Source organism: Aegilops tauschii, chromosome 2 (assembly GCF_002575655.3).
Source record: "Aegilops tauschii subsp. strangulata cultivar AL8/78 chromosome 2, Aet v6.0, whole genome shotgun sequence".
NCBI classification, from domain to species: domain Eukaryota; kingdom Viridiplantae; phylum Streptophyta; class Magnoliopsida; order Poales; family Poaceae; genus Aegilops; species Aegilops tauschii.
In genome coordinates, this window is record NC_053036.3 from 617164453 (window position 1) to 617179882 (window position 15430).

At 42.2% G+C, this 15430-nt stretch overlaps 1 long non-coding RNA gene across 2 annotated transcripts; it reads left to right on the forward strand.

Annotated features, from left to right (window-relative positions):
* The first annotated feature begins 438 nt into the window (after positions 1 to 438).
* Positions 439 to 4494, forward strand: LOC120973834 (uncharacterized). Of its 2 annotated transcripts, XR_005769349.2 has the most exons (4): positions 439 to 606; positions 2608 to 2824; positions 3446 to 4024; positions 4112 to 4494. It is a non-coding gene; the product is annotated as an uncharacterized lncRNA (long non-coding RNA). The 2 variants fall into 2 exon arrangements; XR_005769348.3 differs by having other exon boundaries at positions 453 to 606; positions 3446 to 4494.
* Positions 4495 to 15430: the final 10936 nt, after the last annotated feature.

The window sequence follows — 15430 nt, forward strand, 5'->3', positions numbered from 1 at the left end:
AAACACAACAAATACAACACATAGCGATGCATATTACCAGTACACCATAAATTTTGTTTAAGAATAAAATGTGAATTCCAAATTCAGTAAAACTCAAATTTTTATCACTACGAGGCAAATTCAGTAAATGCATCATCAATTTAACAAAGAGCGTCGTTTACTGAGACCAACATTTGATTGTCGAATGATACAGTAGCATGCACTTGCTGAAGATATGTCGCAGGCCGCCTTTTTTAACAAGCAATGTACATGGTTACATACATGAATGTCCTGTAATTCTTACATGGATCGGTTGTAGCCAAAAGAAAGAGGAGGTCTCGATCAATTAGAAACATCTTTGTGAAGCAATTTTTTTCATGTGGTTTGCAACTGGCTTCGTTTATACATAACCTTGGACTGAAGCGCGCTGACAAACAAACATAGTGCAGGGACAAAGAAGGGAACTATGGGTCCCACCTCCAGAGACTTGTCCGTTTTGCTCAAAAGCCTTGATTTCCGAACACTGATAACCGCACGAAGTCATGCCCACTTGGCATAGTGGTCGTTCCACAGGCCATGGCGCTGGAGCACCGCTTGCTTGAACTCGTCGAGCACTTGATTTTTCTCGTAAGCTAACTTCTTTGTGTACCTCAGTGATTCTTGGGATATTCCACCCAGTATATCAATCTCCGCCATCTTGTCTGGCCACCAGATCTTTCCCTTCTATTGTGTTCCATTCGTTTCTCTCTTGCGAGTACTTTCTTTGAAGTTCAACTGGTATTTCTAGTGCATCCCACTTTCACAATCCTAGTGTGGATGCTAAATCTGTCTATGAGCGATCATAAGTTTTTGCTTAGTATTTTGTGTGTTAGTTTGGCGTGGAGTCAGAGAAATATGGATGCATCGTGGCTCGTTAGATGATTGATTTTTGGATTTTTTTTTTAGGCAAGTGCATCGTGGCTCGTTAGTGGCCTTTCTTTGAAGCCTTGGAGAGCTCGGTGCGCTGGGCCTGGGGCCGCTGGGTTTGCACATGCCTGGGGCTGGGCCTCTACAAGCCTACAAATACATGGGAAATTCCTCTGCATGTATAGCCTATTAGATGGGCCACGCCTGGGGCTATAGCCCCAGTTGCCCCAGGTCCAATTCCGCCCCTGAGTGAAGATCTCCACGAGTAACAGCGCATCCCTCCACCGATTTGAGCAACGGGCTGCAGCTATGTCGTCCCTTCGGACCGTAGGGTCGCCGTTATGTGATTCTTTCCGCGGCTGCATTGATCCGTGCGCTACTGCTGTGTCGCCTCTTCGGGCCATAGTGTCGCGGTCCACCGCCATTTCGAGACCGCTTCAAGCCATCCTCGTGGCTGCACCGGCCCCCGTGCTGCTGTTGCGTCGCCTCATCGAGCCGTAGTGAACGTGACACACGGTCTCTGCCATCATCCTGTGGTTCTTCCCGTGGCTGTACCGTCCAGCGCGCTGCTGCTGCGTCGCCCCTTCGGGCCGTAGTGCTGCGGCCCACGTTCCACGGCAGCTCCGAGGCCGTCCACTCCAGGACGTCCCCGTGGCTGCACCGACCCTTGCGCTGCTGCTGCATCGCCCCATCGGGCTGTAGCGACCGTGGCACACGGCCCCTGCCGCCGTCCTGAGGTTTTCCCTGCCGTAACCCCGACCCGCGCACTGCCGCTGCGTCGCCCCTTCGGGCTCTATCGCCGCGGCACGCGGTCCACTTCGTCGTCCATGTGCGCCGACTTCTGTCTGGTATGCGCCACGGCGTCTTCCTAGGCGCGGGAATGCCACCGTCCGCGCCGGTCTTCGTCACGCTGTCGGGTTCTTCCTCGCCAACTTGAAGCACCGTCGTCGCGCTCCTAGCCGCCGCCGCCGCCGCTCTTCTTCCCGGTCCACAACGACTACCTTGACACTGGCCACCCTGACTCAACATCGACCACGGTGTCTCTCGCACGGGTACCTCGACCACGGCTACACCACCCTATGCTCTCAGCTGCCACAACATCAGCACAAAGGGCTACCGCCTTACTTGAGCAACCTTGTCGGTTTTAACTCCAGCCACACCTTCCGTGATGCATCGACCGTTATGACTGTGGGGAGTGTTCATCGGCTTACCTTCAGATTCTTCTCCAGTCTCACTGTCTGTGACGCTACCGTTGTGGCTGCGGGGGGATGTTGAGTATGATTATTAGGAGGTGTAGGATAGACTAGGATTTTCTAGCTTGTCTTGTACTCCAAATAGATCATGTACTCCTATATATACGCCTACGAGGCTCAATCAATCAATCAACTATTCCACCAATCCCTCTCTATCTCTTCTAACATTATGAAACCATTCCGTTAGTTCGTTAGGTAAATATTTTTCTAACACATTCCGTTCTTGCAATTGTAATGAATTACCTAAGGTTTGATTTCATTTTCGGCTACTATGGTTAACCCTGTTTGTTCAACCAGGTTTTTTATACGAAACTTAGAGCGTAATATTTTCCATTCTTCATTTTGAAACTTACGATCACTGCTACCATGCATATTTTATTTTATTCATGGGCACACCCAACTAGGGGCCCTAATTAGCCAACATTTATTTTCGCTTGCGGAATCTGAAGCATGTCTTATCTTCTTTCAGGTTACTCTCTTGCTCTCATCTTCTTCCTTTCTACTACGATCCTGTAGATCTACTTTCTTTCAGCTCCTACTGAACGTTTCTACAACCGGTTGCCGCAAGTCGACGTCCTCGAGTATCGACTGGTATTACGCTAGTTTCACTGATTCTTTCCATGTCGCTCCAATTTGTGGCAGCCAAGAAAACCCCAATGAAGGTCGATGCAGTTCATGAAATGGAGGTAAATTACAACATACAGATGTTTAATTTCCTGTAAATCACGAGTCCAATATTACGGCCTACTAAATCGGTTGTTCATTAATTTCTGGTGCCCTATCTGTAATGGCCGTAGGGGATTGTGCGGCGATCATTACGCTCTTAGGAACAAGTCCTTATCCTTGTTTTTTCTACAAAGAAAGAACGACAAATTTCTAATTGTAGTTCAAATATTCTTCATGTCTTTTTTCCTCAATTTTACTGCACACGGCTAACCATACTGCTGAACAACATCTTTAATTAAATTTCTATTCACTGGACAAGACGTTCACTGAGTAAAATATATTTCAACATTCTCTTCCTCATAATTACTGAATTTTCATCCTTAGGCAAACACACATTTCCATTCATAACATTATGTAATTTTGCAAAATGGTACATCAGCGTATTCAGATACATTGATTCTGTTTTGCATACCATTTATGTACTATCAATCGCCCAATTTCTAAATGAAGTGTACATATCCTTCTCCCAAATAGTGTTTTTTGAATTATATTCTCACTTAAATTCAATAGGTTCTCTGAATGAATATAATCTTTATATTCCATTTTAGTAACATTTTTTTCCTTTGGTTAATGTTTCCTAGGAAATCCCCTGCTTTGCAAGAAAAGATTTCTTAAAAAGGATTGGTATTGCAAAATCCGCTTTTACTCAAGTCACAGCTCCGCTTGAGACAAAAGAAGGGTCCATTTTTGTTGTTAATGTGAGCAACGAACAAGACACAACTTATTTTCTGGTAGGTATTGGAAACAATTCTTGGAATTGTACCAGCTCTGGGTGGGTAAAGAAATGAGCGTCACTTTAGCTGGTGACACTGATCGATCAATATCTGTCAACCTGCCCAATCCTCCAATTGCTCATCCTTGTATGGTCTTTCCTTCATATCCATGTCTGAATACAACATTCATTACTGCTTCTATTGAATTTCAAATGTTACATTTTAACTAAGGTTCTTTATATACACATATACATATGACAACTTATTTCAAACTGGATAAAGCACACAAAAACATCATCTAGAGCATTGATACTACATTTGGAACAACAAAAACCTAGGAAGACATTGGTCATGCTATTGAGTTTATTAAGCGTATGCAGAATCTTGATGATACATTTATTCTGTCCCTACACACCGATGAAGACTAACATAAAGAAGAAACTCCTGGTGCGCTTTATATTGTATATTATGTTTCGAACCATCTTCTGTTACATTATGTACAATAGTTTTTTTACCATAATTTTCTTTTGACAGTGACTACCGAAAAGTGCGATGCCTAACATCATAGATGAAGCAGGCTTTATCAAGATTATTTTGGATCCCACTGCAGAATTCACATGTAAGTACACATGCTCAGTCGATGATCGTGTCATTGTCAACGGATGGACAGAAATACTCAAGCTGGCAAGATTTAAAGTTGGAGAGAAACTCTTGTTCATCAAGCACGAGGATACTAAAGGGGGTCTCCTATTTGTTGTTCCACTTAGATTTATCTTAGTTCCAACTGTATGAAGAAACCCTATGTGTAGGGGAACATTGCATGAAAAACAAAAAAATCCTACGAATTCACCCAAGATATAATCTAGGAGATGCTAGCAATGAAAGGGGCTGTGTCTACATGCCCTTGTAGATCGAAAGTGGAAACATTCAACGAACATGGTTGATGTAGTCGTACTCTTCACGATCCAATCCGATTGAGTGTCGCACGAACGTCACCTCTGAGTTATGCACACATACAGCTTGGTACGTCTCCTCCTTCTTGATCCAACAAGCGAGGGGAGAGATAGATGGGATCTAGGCCAGCACGATGGGGTGGTGGTGGTGGAGGAGGAGGAGGAGGAATTTTTGCAGGGCTTCGCCAAGCAACTACGGAGGAGGAAGTGGAGGGAGAGAGAGGAGGCGGCGGCCAGATGGATGGGTGGGTGCGCCCAGCCCCTTCCATCCCTTAATATAGGGGGTGAGGGGGTGCGACCAGCACTGTCCCTCGTTCCAAGCCAAGGGGCGGTGGCCCCCCTCCAAGCCTAGGGGCGCCCCCCTTTTTAGGGTTTCCACCCTTAGCCACATGGGCCCTTGGTGTGTGGCGCCTGGCCCATGTAGGGATAGTGCGCCCCTCCCCTAAGGGTCCATGTGGCCCCTCTGGGGCAGGTGGCCCCACTGGAACACCCCTAGAACTTTCTAGAACCCCCCGATACAATACCGGTAAATTCCCGAACTTCTCCAAAACCCTGAAAAACACTTCCCATATAGAAACTTTACCTCCGGACTATTCCGAAACTCCTCGTGATGTCCGGGATCCCATACGAGACTCCAAACTACCTTCGGACTCACCATAATGAATATCCCAGTACGACCCTAGCGTTACCGAACGTTAAGTGTGTGACCCTATGGGTTCGAAAACATCTAGACATGATCGAGACACCTCTCTGATAAATAATCAATAGCGGGACCTGTATGCCCATAATAACTCCCACATATTCAACGAAGGTCTTTATCGGTTTGAACCATGGTGTTAAGGATGATAATCTCGTATACAATTCCATTTGTCTCGCGATATTTTTACTTGCCCTGGATTTGATCGTCGGTATCGTCGTACCTAGTTCAATCTTATTACCGGCAAGTTCTCTTTACATGTTTCGTAATACAATATACCCGTCACTAAACACATTAGTCACATGCTTGCAAGCTACTTAGGATGTTTCAGAGAGCAAACATGAGTCCCAGCCCAAATCGAGGGAGCGCAAACCCAATTCTTTGCCGTCCTAACTACTAATGATTAAAGGAGAAGGCCCAAAATATAAATTATACACTAAACTGACACATCTGAAACATATATATAATTTTGTACTGTTTTATTTTATATTTATGGCATATTGGCATAGTTTTGGCATCAATTTATATTATTTTCCGTACTAACCTGTTAATTCAGTGCAAGTGCCAATTGATGTTTTCTACATGATTTGGATTTTCAAGAAAATCTATCTTTTCTGGCTCAAAAATCCAAGAAAAAATTAGCAAAAATTTCCATCCAGAAGTTTCAGGTGGCAACCAACGTAGGTTGGGGGCCACCCACAGGCCCCACATGGCCAGGGGCGCGTAGGCTCCCTAGTGCTCCGTTCCATTGCATGTCAGTCACTGTGCCTCTACATATACCTAAAAAATTAGATGATTTTCAACTCTAATTTATCAACTGTTGCACACCTTTTTTCATGGCGATCCAATCTGGAGGCCTTTTTCGGAGCTCTGTTGGAGGGGGAGTTCTTGACAATGGCCATCTCCATCAACTTGAAGGCCACCATGATCGCACGTGAGTAGTTTTCTTTGGACTATGGGTCATGGCAGTAGCTAGATGGTTTTTTCTCCCTTGCTTCTCACACAAAGATCCCATGAGCTACCCTACATGATTGTGATCCATCTGATGTAGTCCGCTGGTGTGTTTGTTGGGATATGACGAATTATCACTTATGAACAGATTTATCCATGGATCTTTTTAAGATCTATTTGGTTTCTTTGCTGCATAATTCTTATTCCTCTCTAATCTATTCTTCTTTCTTTGCCCAAGTTTGAGATTTGATCTCCAAGAGGGAGTTGTGTATGATAGTTGGGTTCAATCTTACAAGGCAATCCATCGTAGTGACAAAAAGTGGAAAAAACTTGTATTGTGTTGTTGCCACTAGGGATAGAAAGATGGTTGCATAATTGTCCTTTGAATGCAGGGTGAAGACAATATACCATCTACTTCATGTCATCATGCTTATTGCAATACTCTGTTTCTTACTTAATACTTTAAGATGCATGCTGGATAGCGGTTTTGGATGGAGTATTAGCTATAGATGTAGTTGGATAATGGTATATAGATATTAGGACGTTGTGCTCATATTTTGATTATATTATGGATAGTCATAGTTATAAATATTTCAGTTTAATCGATGATCAACAGTAATTTGCTTACCACACCATGCTTTCTTTTGGAGAAAAACCACTAGTGAACCTATGGACCTCGGTTCATTTTCTTCCTATAAACCTTCAATCTCAATCAATTCTTTTTTCTAATTCCTTGCTTTTACTTTTCGCTTGCAATTAAATCTTCCATATACTTCTGTTTTTAATCCTTGTAACTAGCAAGCTAGTAGGACTAACAATCTCACTGGTCATGTTGGGGCCAAGGCAAGTTTTGTATCTGTGTGTGCATGTGCTGATCATTGGTTGTGCTACTAATCTCCTATTGGTTCGATAAACCTTGAGCTTACTTGAGGGAAATTACTGCTTGATACAAACCCTTGCACTTGGCGAGTCCACCATCTTTCTAGTTGAGAGGAAGCAAGCATTTTTCGGTGGTCATTGTTGGGGAGCTTACACCACAGTCATGGGTACTACACTTGTTTGTTTTACTTTCTTATTTTCTATATTGCTTAATTGCTTGTTATTTTGCTTTTCTGCTTTCTAAAAAACTTGAAAAACACAAATAAATAAATAAATTTTAGCAGGCCCGCTTGAGGTAAGAACGGCCATGCTTGACGGGTGTAGATCCCTAAAGAAAAGTACTTCTTGGGTGTGGCCATGGGTCGGTCCAGCCTTTGCTCGCCCTGGTCTCCGCCCTTGTCTGGCAGGAACGGTCCCCTTGACCTACCTTCTATTCTCAGTCGTCCGATCCGTGAAGAGGAGTCCAGGTATTGCCCTACGGTGCACAAGAGATAGAAGAGAAACAGTGATATGTTGGTACTAGAGTCTAGGGCCCTCTCCCATTTTCACTGTAAGGGTCACTGTTCCTTGTGACTTGCCTTGTGCACGTCAGTGGAACCGTTTCCGTATCGTGGACATGTTGCTGAACAACCGAAAATGAAAATGGAGGCAGGAAGCCATCCACGAGAGAGTATTTAGTGAACGAGATATAAATGAGTTAAAAGTACATGTGTGTTTCCTAGGGCTACCGTGATATCAAAGTTCAATCTTCCCGTGTGCAGGATACTAGTGGGACAAAGAACAGAGCAAAATTTTGAGATTCGGAGATGATTTATGTTAGTGTGATTCACTGACTGCTGTTTCATCGTTCGTATATTGAGCTATCTGATACCCTGTTGTGGCATTTCATTTGTGTTGTTGATTATTTTTGTGCGACCCTGTTGTGGCATTTCATTTCCTCCGCCTTGGCCTTCACAGTGAAAGCCTCCTCCTCCGCCTTCCTCTTGGAGCCACACCCCGCTTTGACGATGAACGACGGCTCCTCGGCCTCCTGCTCCGCTCTGGCCTTGACAGTGGACGCCTCCGCCTCCTCCTTCTCCGCCTGGGCCGCGGTGAAGGGTAAACCCTCGTAGCCGGTGGCCATCGGCACAGAGAACTGCATCGTGTCGACGAACATCGTCGGGTCTGGTCCGCACCTCGCCGGGTTTGGTGGATTGGGGATTTCTCTCGCTGGAACGAACGGGAGGAGGCGGCGGCTAGCGTATATATGTCGAGGCCACCAGCGTCTCCGGAGCCTCTTCCAGACTCGCTCATTAGGCTGGGCCGGGATGGGCCCCTGTCACTTCTTTGACGGGGGCCCGCGGGATGGGCTCATTAGAAAATTGTTCACACTTTGAAAGAGGTTCAAAAATAAAATAAAAAGTATACGTAAAAAGGAACATGAAAAAAAAATAAAAAAAAAGAAGGGACAAACATGAAAACAAAGAAGAAAAAATGACAATGAGAAAAGAAAATGGAAAAGCATAAAAGATAAAGATAAAAGAAAGAAAAGCAAGAACGGAAAAAAGAAAGAAAGAGAAAACTAGTTCAGGGGAGGTTCTAGAACCTTCCTAAAACTGGTGCGCACGGAGGGGTACACACCGTGTCGCTGCTTGGCGACATGTGTGCTGAATAGGATTGGCCCTGCTCGCCTTGGTCTCCACCCTTGTTGGGCAGGAACAATCCCCTGACCCACCTTGTATTCTCAGCCGTCTGATCCGTGAAGAATGGTCCAGGTCTTACACTATGGTACACAAGAGATATTAGAAAAGAAACAATGATATGCGAAAATTCGTAGGAGAGGAAGAGCGCGTGCGCTCCTGGTATCTGCACCCATCGATTTCGCTATGGGGATGCGTTTTGCAGAACGTAGTAAATGCGATTTTGACATGCTAGATTCAGAGTTGTGCACGACCAAGAACAAATGCAAATGTTGCTTCATTTTCTTCAGGAAGTAAATTTTCATAAGCAAGCAATATGTACGTACAGCAGTAACACAGGTTTTTCTACCTCACTGTCGATGGAATACTGTTGAGAGCAAAGGTGCAGCACTCACTCTTTTTTCAGAGTTATGCATTCTTAAAAGAGGAAGTACACTTTTACTTTTTACAGTTCTGAAATGTTCATATGTATCTTGCTGTCCTAATTTTTCAGTCAAAATCTAACTATGTTTTTCATCGGAAGAATTCAGTTTTGCCAAGAGAGCACCATGCAAGCAAGTAAATTATTAGTTTCGGAGATCTATATTTGTAGGAGGTAAGCATGCACAGGCCCGAACGAGGATACCTTTTTGTCCATCCGGGGACAGCTGCACCATCTTTTCCTGTAGATGGCTGCGAATCGGCCGGCGACAAGCTCGGTGCTTCTCCGGCGGTCTTCAAGGCCAACTCCATTGTGAGAGACGCCTCGCCAACATCCCCCATGCTCGATTCAGTAGTTGATTCCGTATGTGCAGAACTAGGGTCACCAGTCGTCATCAGATGGTGGGATGCAAGATCCGCAGGGGAACCTGTGAGATGAAGCGTGAATCCATAAGGTTGTCTCGCAGAATGAATCAGATTTCAAAGTTTGCAAAATAAGGAATGGAAACCATACCTGTCCACCGGATCTGACAGGAACTCCAGTCCTACGCCGTCCTCCTCTGCAGTCGCCATCAGCTGTCGATTTGGTTCCTGCTGCTACGAGGTGGGCCCGTATTGGCATTTATTATTATTTTGTCCATCGCACGTTGTTATATCAAACGGAACTTTTATATGTGTCCGTCCAGTATCGTGGTTACTAGTTTTTGTACCGACAGCACAGGTTGATCTAATACGGCGTTAACCAGACAGGAGCATGTCGGAGACGTATATGTCAACAGTACAGTCATACCATTTAATACGTACATCTCATCAGTACCAATCGGACAAAAACTGAGTGGCTTCCTCCATTGGTCCACGTACCAGGAGCGCACGCGCCCGTCCTCTACAACGCCATTCTCCAATGATATGTTGCCTCTTGGTCATCCCTTCTTCCTTTTTCACAATATAAGAGCCACTGCCCCTTCGTGACTTGCCTTGTGCACGTCAATGGATCCATTTTGGACATGTTGGTGAAAAACTGAAAATGAAATAGAGGCTGGAAGCCATCCACGAGAGAGTATCTAGTGAACGAGAGGTATAGCAGAGTTAAAAGTATAAAGTGTATTGCCTAGGGCTACCATGATATCAAAGCTCAAGCTTGTTGCATGCATGATACTAGTGGAATTCACTAACTGCTGGTGCAAGTCAGGGCAAATTTTTGAGATTCTTCATAGATGATTTCTGTTGGTGCGATTCACTGACTGCGGTTTGATCTTCTGTATACTGAGCTATCTGATACCTTGTTGTTTCATTTCATTGTGCTATTGATTATTGTTGCGCAACATTGCTTCACATGTATCTACTGTTGCCTGCAGTCTGTATCTCACGTTATTCGTTGGGAGTTGCTGGCTAGTTACTTTGTTGCTTATATTTCAAAATATTCCAACTATAGCTACTATAAAAATCACTTTACATGCAGAATTGAAAAATGTCAATCATGTATCTATACTCCTATATAGTGTAGCAGTGTGAACATTGATAGGTACACCCAAAACTGTCCCCAGAATAGCCTACATGACTTGCATGCCATTGATTTACAGCATCGGACGGTGTTAAATGGGAGAAACGCTAGACGGATGCCACTTACGGCCGCGAATCCCTGCATTCTTGGCCATAGATCAGTCAAATCGGACAGCTACTATGCCCCGTGTGCATGTGTGGTGTCCAGGTTCTGGACATTTCTCGCATAGGCTACAGTGACTGCCTGCATAGTGACACACGATGGTGACCGCCTGCACAGCACATAGTGCACAGCGAGAGAGAGATGCACACATACCGATATAGAAGAAGCAGCGGGATAGGTTCAGATTTTTTAATTTTTAGTCGGATGGATAGGTTGAGAGAAATGCACTCCTGGACATAGCCAATTAAATTAAGTATTATAATAAAGTACAGCTGTTGCAAGTGCTTTGGCGTTAAGAATCAGTTTTACTTATAATGAATGGTCGCTGGTTCGAGTTGTGAAGGTTAACTGCCATCAAAAATATATGCAAAAACATGATTTATGAACACTCTTTTTTATAGAAATAATAACTAATCGACAATAATAATATAACAACTAATGTGTGAATTCAAGTACATGGAAAATATATTATTATTTTTACAAACTCGCGGGTAAATGTCATGATTGATGTATTGATGAAGCAAAAAAGTAACTGCTACGTTAATCATAAAATCCGGGAGAAAAGCGTAAAAATGCCCAAACAGGTATTCATGATATTTTCTAATGCATTGTTGCACTTTTGTGATTTGACGTGAAGAATTAAAAGCTTCCATGAGTTCCCACTAAAAAATACAAATCCCCTTTAAAAAATTACATCATAAATTTATCATAACATTGGTGCTTTAGTTTTAATGACTTAGTGTTTTCTATACATACTAATCTGACGTGCAAAGCACGTACAAATTACTAGTATTTAAAAGTGTTAAAGGTCGATAAAAATTGTTACTACTGATGTATACAAAAAATGTACAATTTGTATAGAAAAGTAGACATAAAAACATATATATGAGAAAATTGTTAATCGTGTATTTCAAATGTTAAACGTGTGTATGAAAACAGTAACTGATGTATACAAAAAATGTAAACATAAAAAGATGTAAGTTTTCAAAAAATGTTAATAATGTATTTGGAATATATTAAACGTGTATGAATTATTTTCCTGATAAAAATGTACAATGTTTATGAAAAAAGTAGACATAAAAAAATAATATTTTTTACAAATGATAATCATGTATTTGGAAAATGCTAAATGTGCATACAATTGTTTTAATGTAAAATGTACAAATTAAATTCGCATGGAAAAAGCAGACATAAAAACATTATATATTTGAAAAAAATGTTAATCATGTATAAAAATGCATGTGTAGTTTAAAAAGAATGTTTCTTACCATAAACAAATGTTCAATGTGTTTTTTGAATAAATCTAGTCACCAAAACATGTATTAAAAGAAAATGTACATTGTATATTTGAACAATGTTCAACGTGTTTCAAAAAATGTTTCCCATGTACCCTAAAAATGTATATTGTGTACTAAAAATGTAGACATGGCTTGAACAGTAAACAAACCGATAAAAATCGACAAAGAAAGAATGAAACAAGGAAGAAATCCAATAAAAATTTAAAAATAAAAATAAATATACAAAAAAGAAATGGAAACCGAAGAAAACCAATGAAAAAAACCTGATGAAACCCGAGAAAGAAATAAAGAAAAACAAAGAAAGCCGAGAAAAGAAACAAAAAAGCAAACAAAGAAAGAAAAGAAAAAATAGTGAAAACTAACAAAGAAACAAGAAAAAAATAGTAATAACCTTGAAAGAAACAAAAAAACCAGTGAAAAAACAAAGGGTAACGAAAAAATCGAAGGAAACCATGAAGAATCAGAGAAAACGAAAATGAGAAAAGAAAAGAAAAGAAAAAAAACTGAAGAGCTGAATGAAAGTAGAGTAGCGATAGAGCCGAGGAGAAAACCGGAAATGTACAAAACCAAGAAGAGCCCTGCACTACATGGCAGATTGTGGCATATTGACGTGAAAAGGCAGCAACTACGACCAACCAAACGAAAAAACAAAAAGTGCTAGACACATGGACTAAACAAACGGAACTTTACGGTCCCGTTTTAATTAGGCTAAATCAATATTGGGGATATCGCTTATCGGGAACTTATCGGTCGACCCATGATAAGTGGTAAATAGGCCAGTTTATCGGCATATCGGCCGATTTATCGCCATACTGGTTGATTTATTGGCCAATTTATCTTATCGGTCAGACATCGATAAGCGATAAATCGGCCGATTTATCGGAATATCGGAAAATATCTTGAACAGTGGGCTAAATAACCTACTCCTAGGGAAAGACAGCCCCAGATACCTAAATTTTATTGGGGAGATGAATTGAGTAGCATAAGAATTTACAAACACAAAAACAACTAATTTTTCAAACAAAACTGCCCTCATGGCACTGCTTTGATGTAGATGTGGTCATGAAAACTGGTAGAGAAATAATACTAATTCGTTTTAAAGATCCTGCTGACACCAGATCTTGTTGCAAATCATAATGGGAAATTCAGGAAGCAATCTGTAACGCATGAAGAGACAGGAAGAGCAAGAAGCACTAGTAGAAAAAACCCCATTCGTCCCGGTTCGTGAAGGCCATTTGTCCCGGTTCCCAAACCGGGACTAAAAGGTCGTTACTAAAGTCATGTCCCTTTAGTCCCAGTTCGCCTAGGAACCAGGACAGATGGGGCTCCACGTGACCGCTGCCGCTTGCCCAGGCAGGGGGGCTTTTGTCCCGGTTGGTGCCACCAACCGGGACCAAAAGGCTTCCACGTGTCAGCATTTCAGAGGCTGGGTTTTTTGTTTTTTTCTGAAGGGGGGGGGGGGGGGTTGGGGGGTTTTGTAGGGTTAATTTAGGGGTTTCATATATTGTGTTAGCTAGCTAATAGAGAGAAGTGTCCTCTCTTATCTTCGCGCTTGGTCGACGCTACGTATAGAGAGGACTCGACACGCTACCTAGCTAGTAAGCAAATGAAGGAAACTATTAAGTACAGAAGATCATCATGAACATATACAGAAGTGACCGACCTCTCCTTCTCCGAGAGATTGGTCGAACAATAAGTTTTCGTATATCTTACCGACGGTACTGGCTATATATATATATATATATGAACTCAACTTCCATATGCATGGTGCTATTCTCCGGCTTTATTGATGACGTGGTCAAGAAAGAATCCAGCCAATTCCTCTTGAGTTGCTCGCAGGCGATCTTATGGTAGGAGTTCATTCCGCATCTCCCACATCTAATTTGAATAAGGGGGTCAATACATATATATGAATGAAACTCAACAGAAATGATGGTAATAAAATAAACTTGTGAATATTTTTGCTTACGCACTTCATATTGTCTTTTAGAGTAGCCCTGCCTATTCTTGGCCGTCGCGTTGTAGATGAACTCGCAGACGTAGTATCCACAGTAATTATTTCTGGCTTCCTTCCACAAGCACTTTACGAGAAATAGAGGTCAATCAAACTGATAATGAAGCATTATAAATGGCATTGATGAAAGTAGATAGAATCAACGGGAGATGCGCGGAACTAGCTAACTAGCTAGTAGTACTACTTTCGGGTATTTCCATCGCAGATCCCGCGGCAGTCCCGAAACTTGTGCGGTGAATACTTTCCAAACCCTGCGAGACAAAGAAAACAATTACTTGATATCATGAAATGAACAAAGTTGCCGATAGGTGCGATAATGAACGATTCAACTTACTTCTCGAGCATTTTAGACATGTCCGCATAATCCTCGGGATCTTTTTGTCTCGAGTCTAAGACGTTTACTAGTCCCTACTCAAGCTTAATCTCTAGGAGAATATAGTGGAACCTGCGCACACATGCATAACTCATCAATTACATTAATTACTATAACCTCGAGTAATAATTAAGGGAAACCGAATATGCACAAGACAGTAACACTCACTTGAAGTTGTAAGGAAAGAGTATTGTATCTTTGTTTTGATTTATTACCAATGATCGTAGCAAGTTGTCCTCGGTTTCTTTGGGATGAAATGTAACCGTAAATTCATCTATGAGATTTATGTTAATGAACCCAATATCATACATTTTAGCTTTTCTGCATTCGACGATCTTCAATCTGCATAATATAGTGAGGATAATTATATATACATGCAATGAAAGAGCTGAGCTATATATAGACTTAATGACAGAAGTAGTACTTACAGACAGTAGCAAGCGACCGTTAATTTATCCAGGGCCTTTAGATTGAAAAGCTGGAAGAACTCCTCAAATGGAACAGACAACTCCTCAATTCCAACGAGGTCGTGTTGATCCTCTTTAATTTTCAGCGTCAAAGTATCGATTTTCTTCCCAGCTGACTGCTTTCTGCAGGTTTCCATGTACCAATCATGGAATCTTCGCATCATCGTTGTTAGAGTAGTTCCATCTTTGACGAGAGGCTTCCCTACTCGTATTTGAATTCGTCCACCTCCATTATATCAACATGTGCATCATCGTAATCTCCAGTATTGGTACCGGGCAAGATCCCCGGATGATTAGCGACGATATCGCTAGACACCTTGAGCGGGGGGCACGATTGGTTCGCTTGTTCGCCGAGCTGGGGAATTTTTTCCCAGTTCTTCGTTCTTGTAACCTTTTGTCACTGCAAGTACTTCCCGACCGCTTCGCTTCCTTATATGTCTTTTCAGTAATGCGCTCATA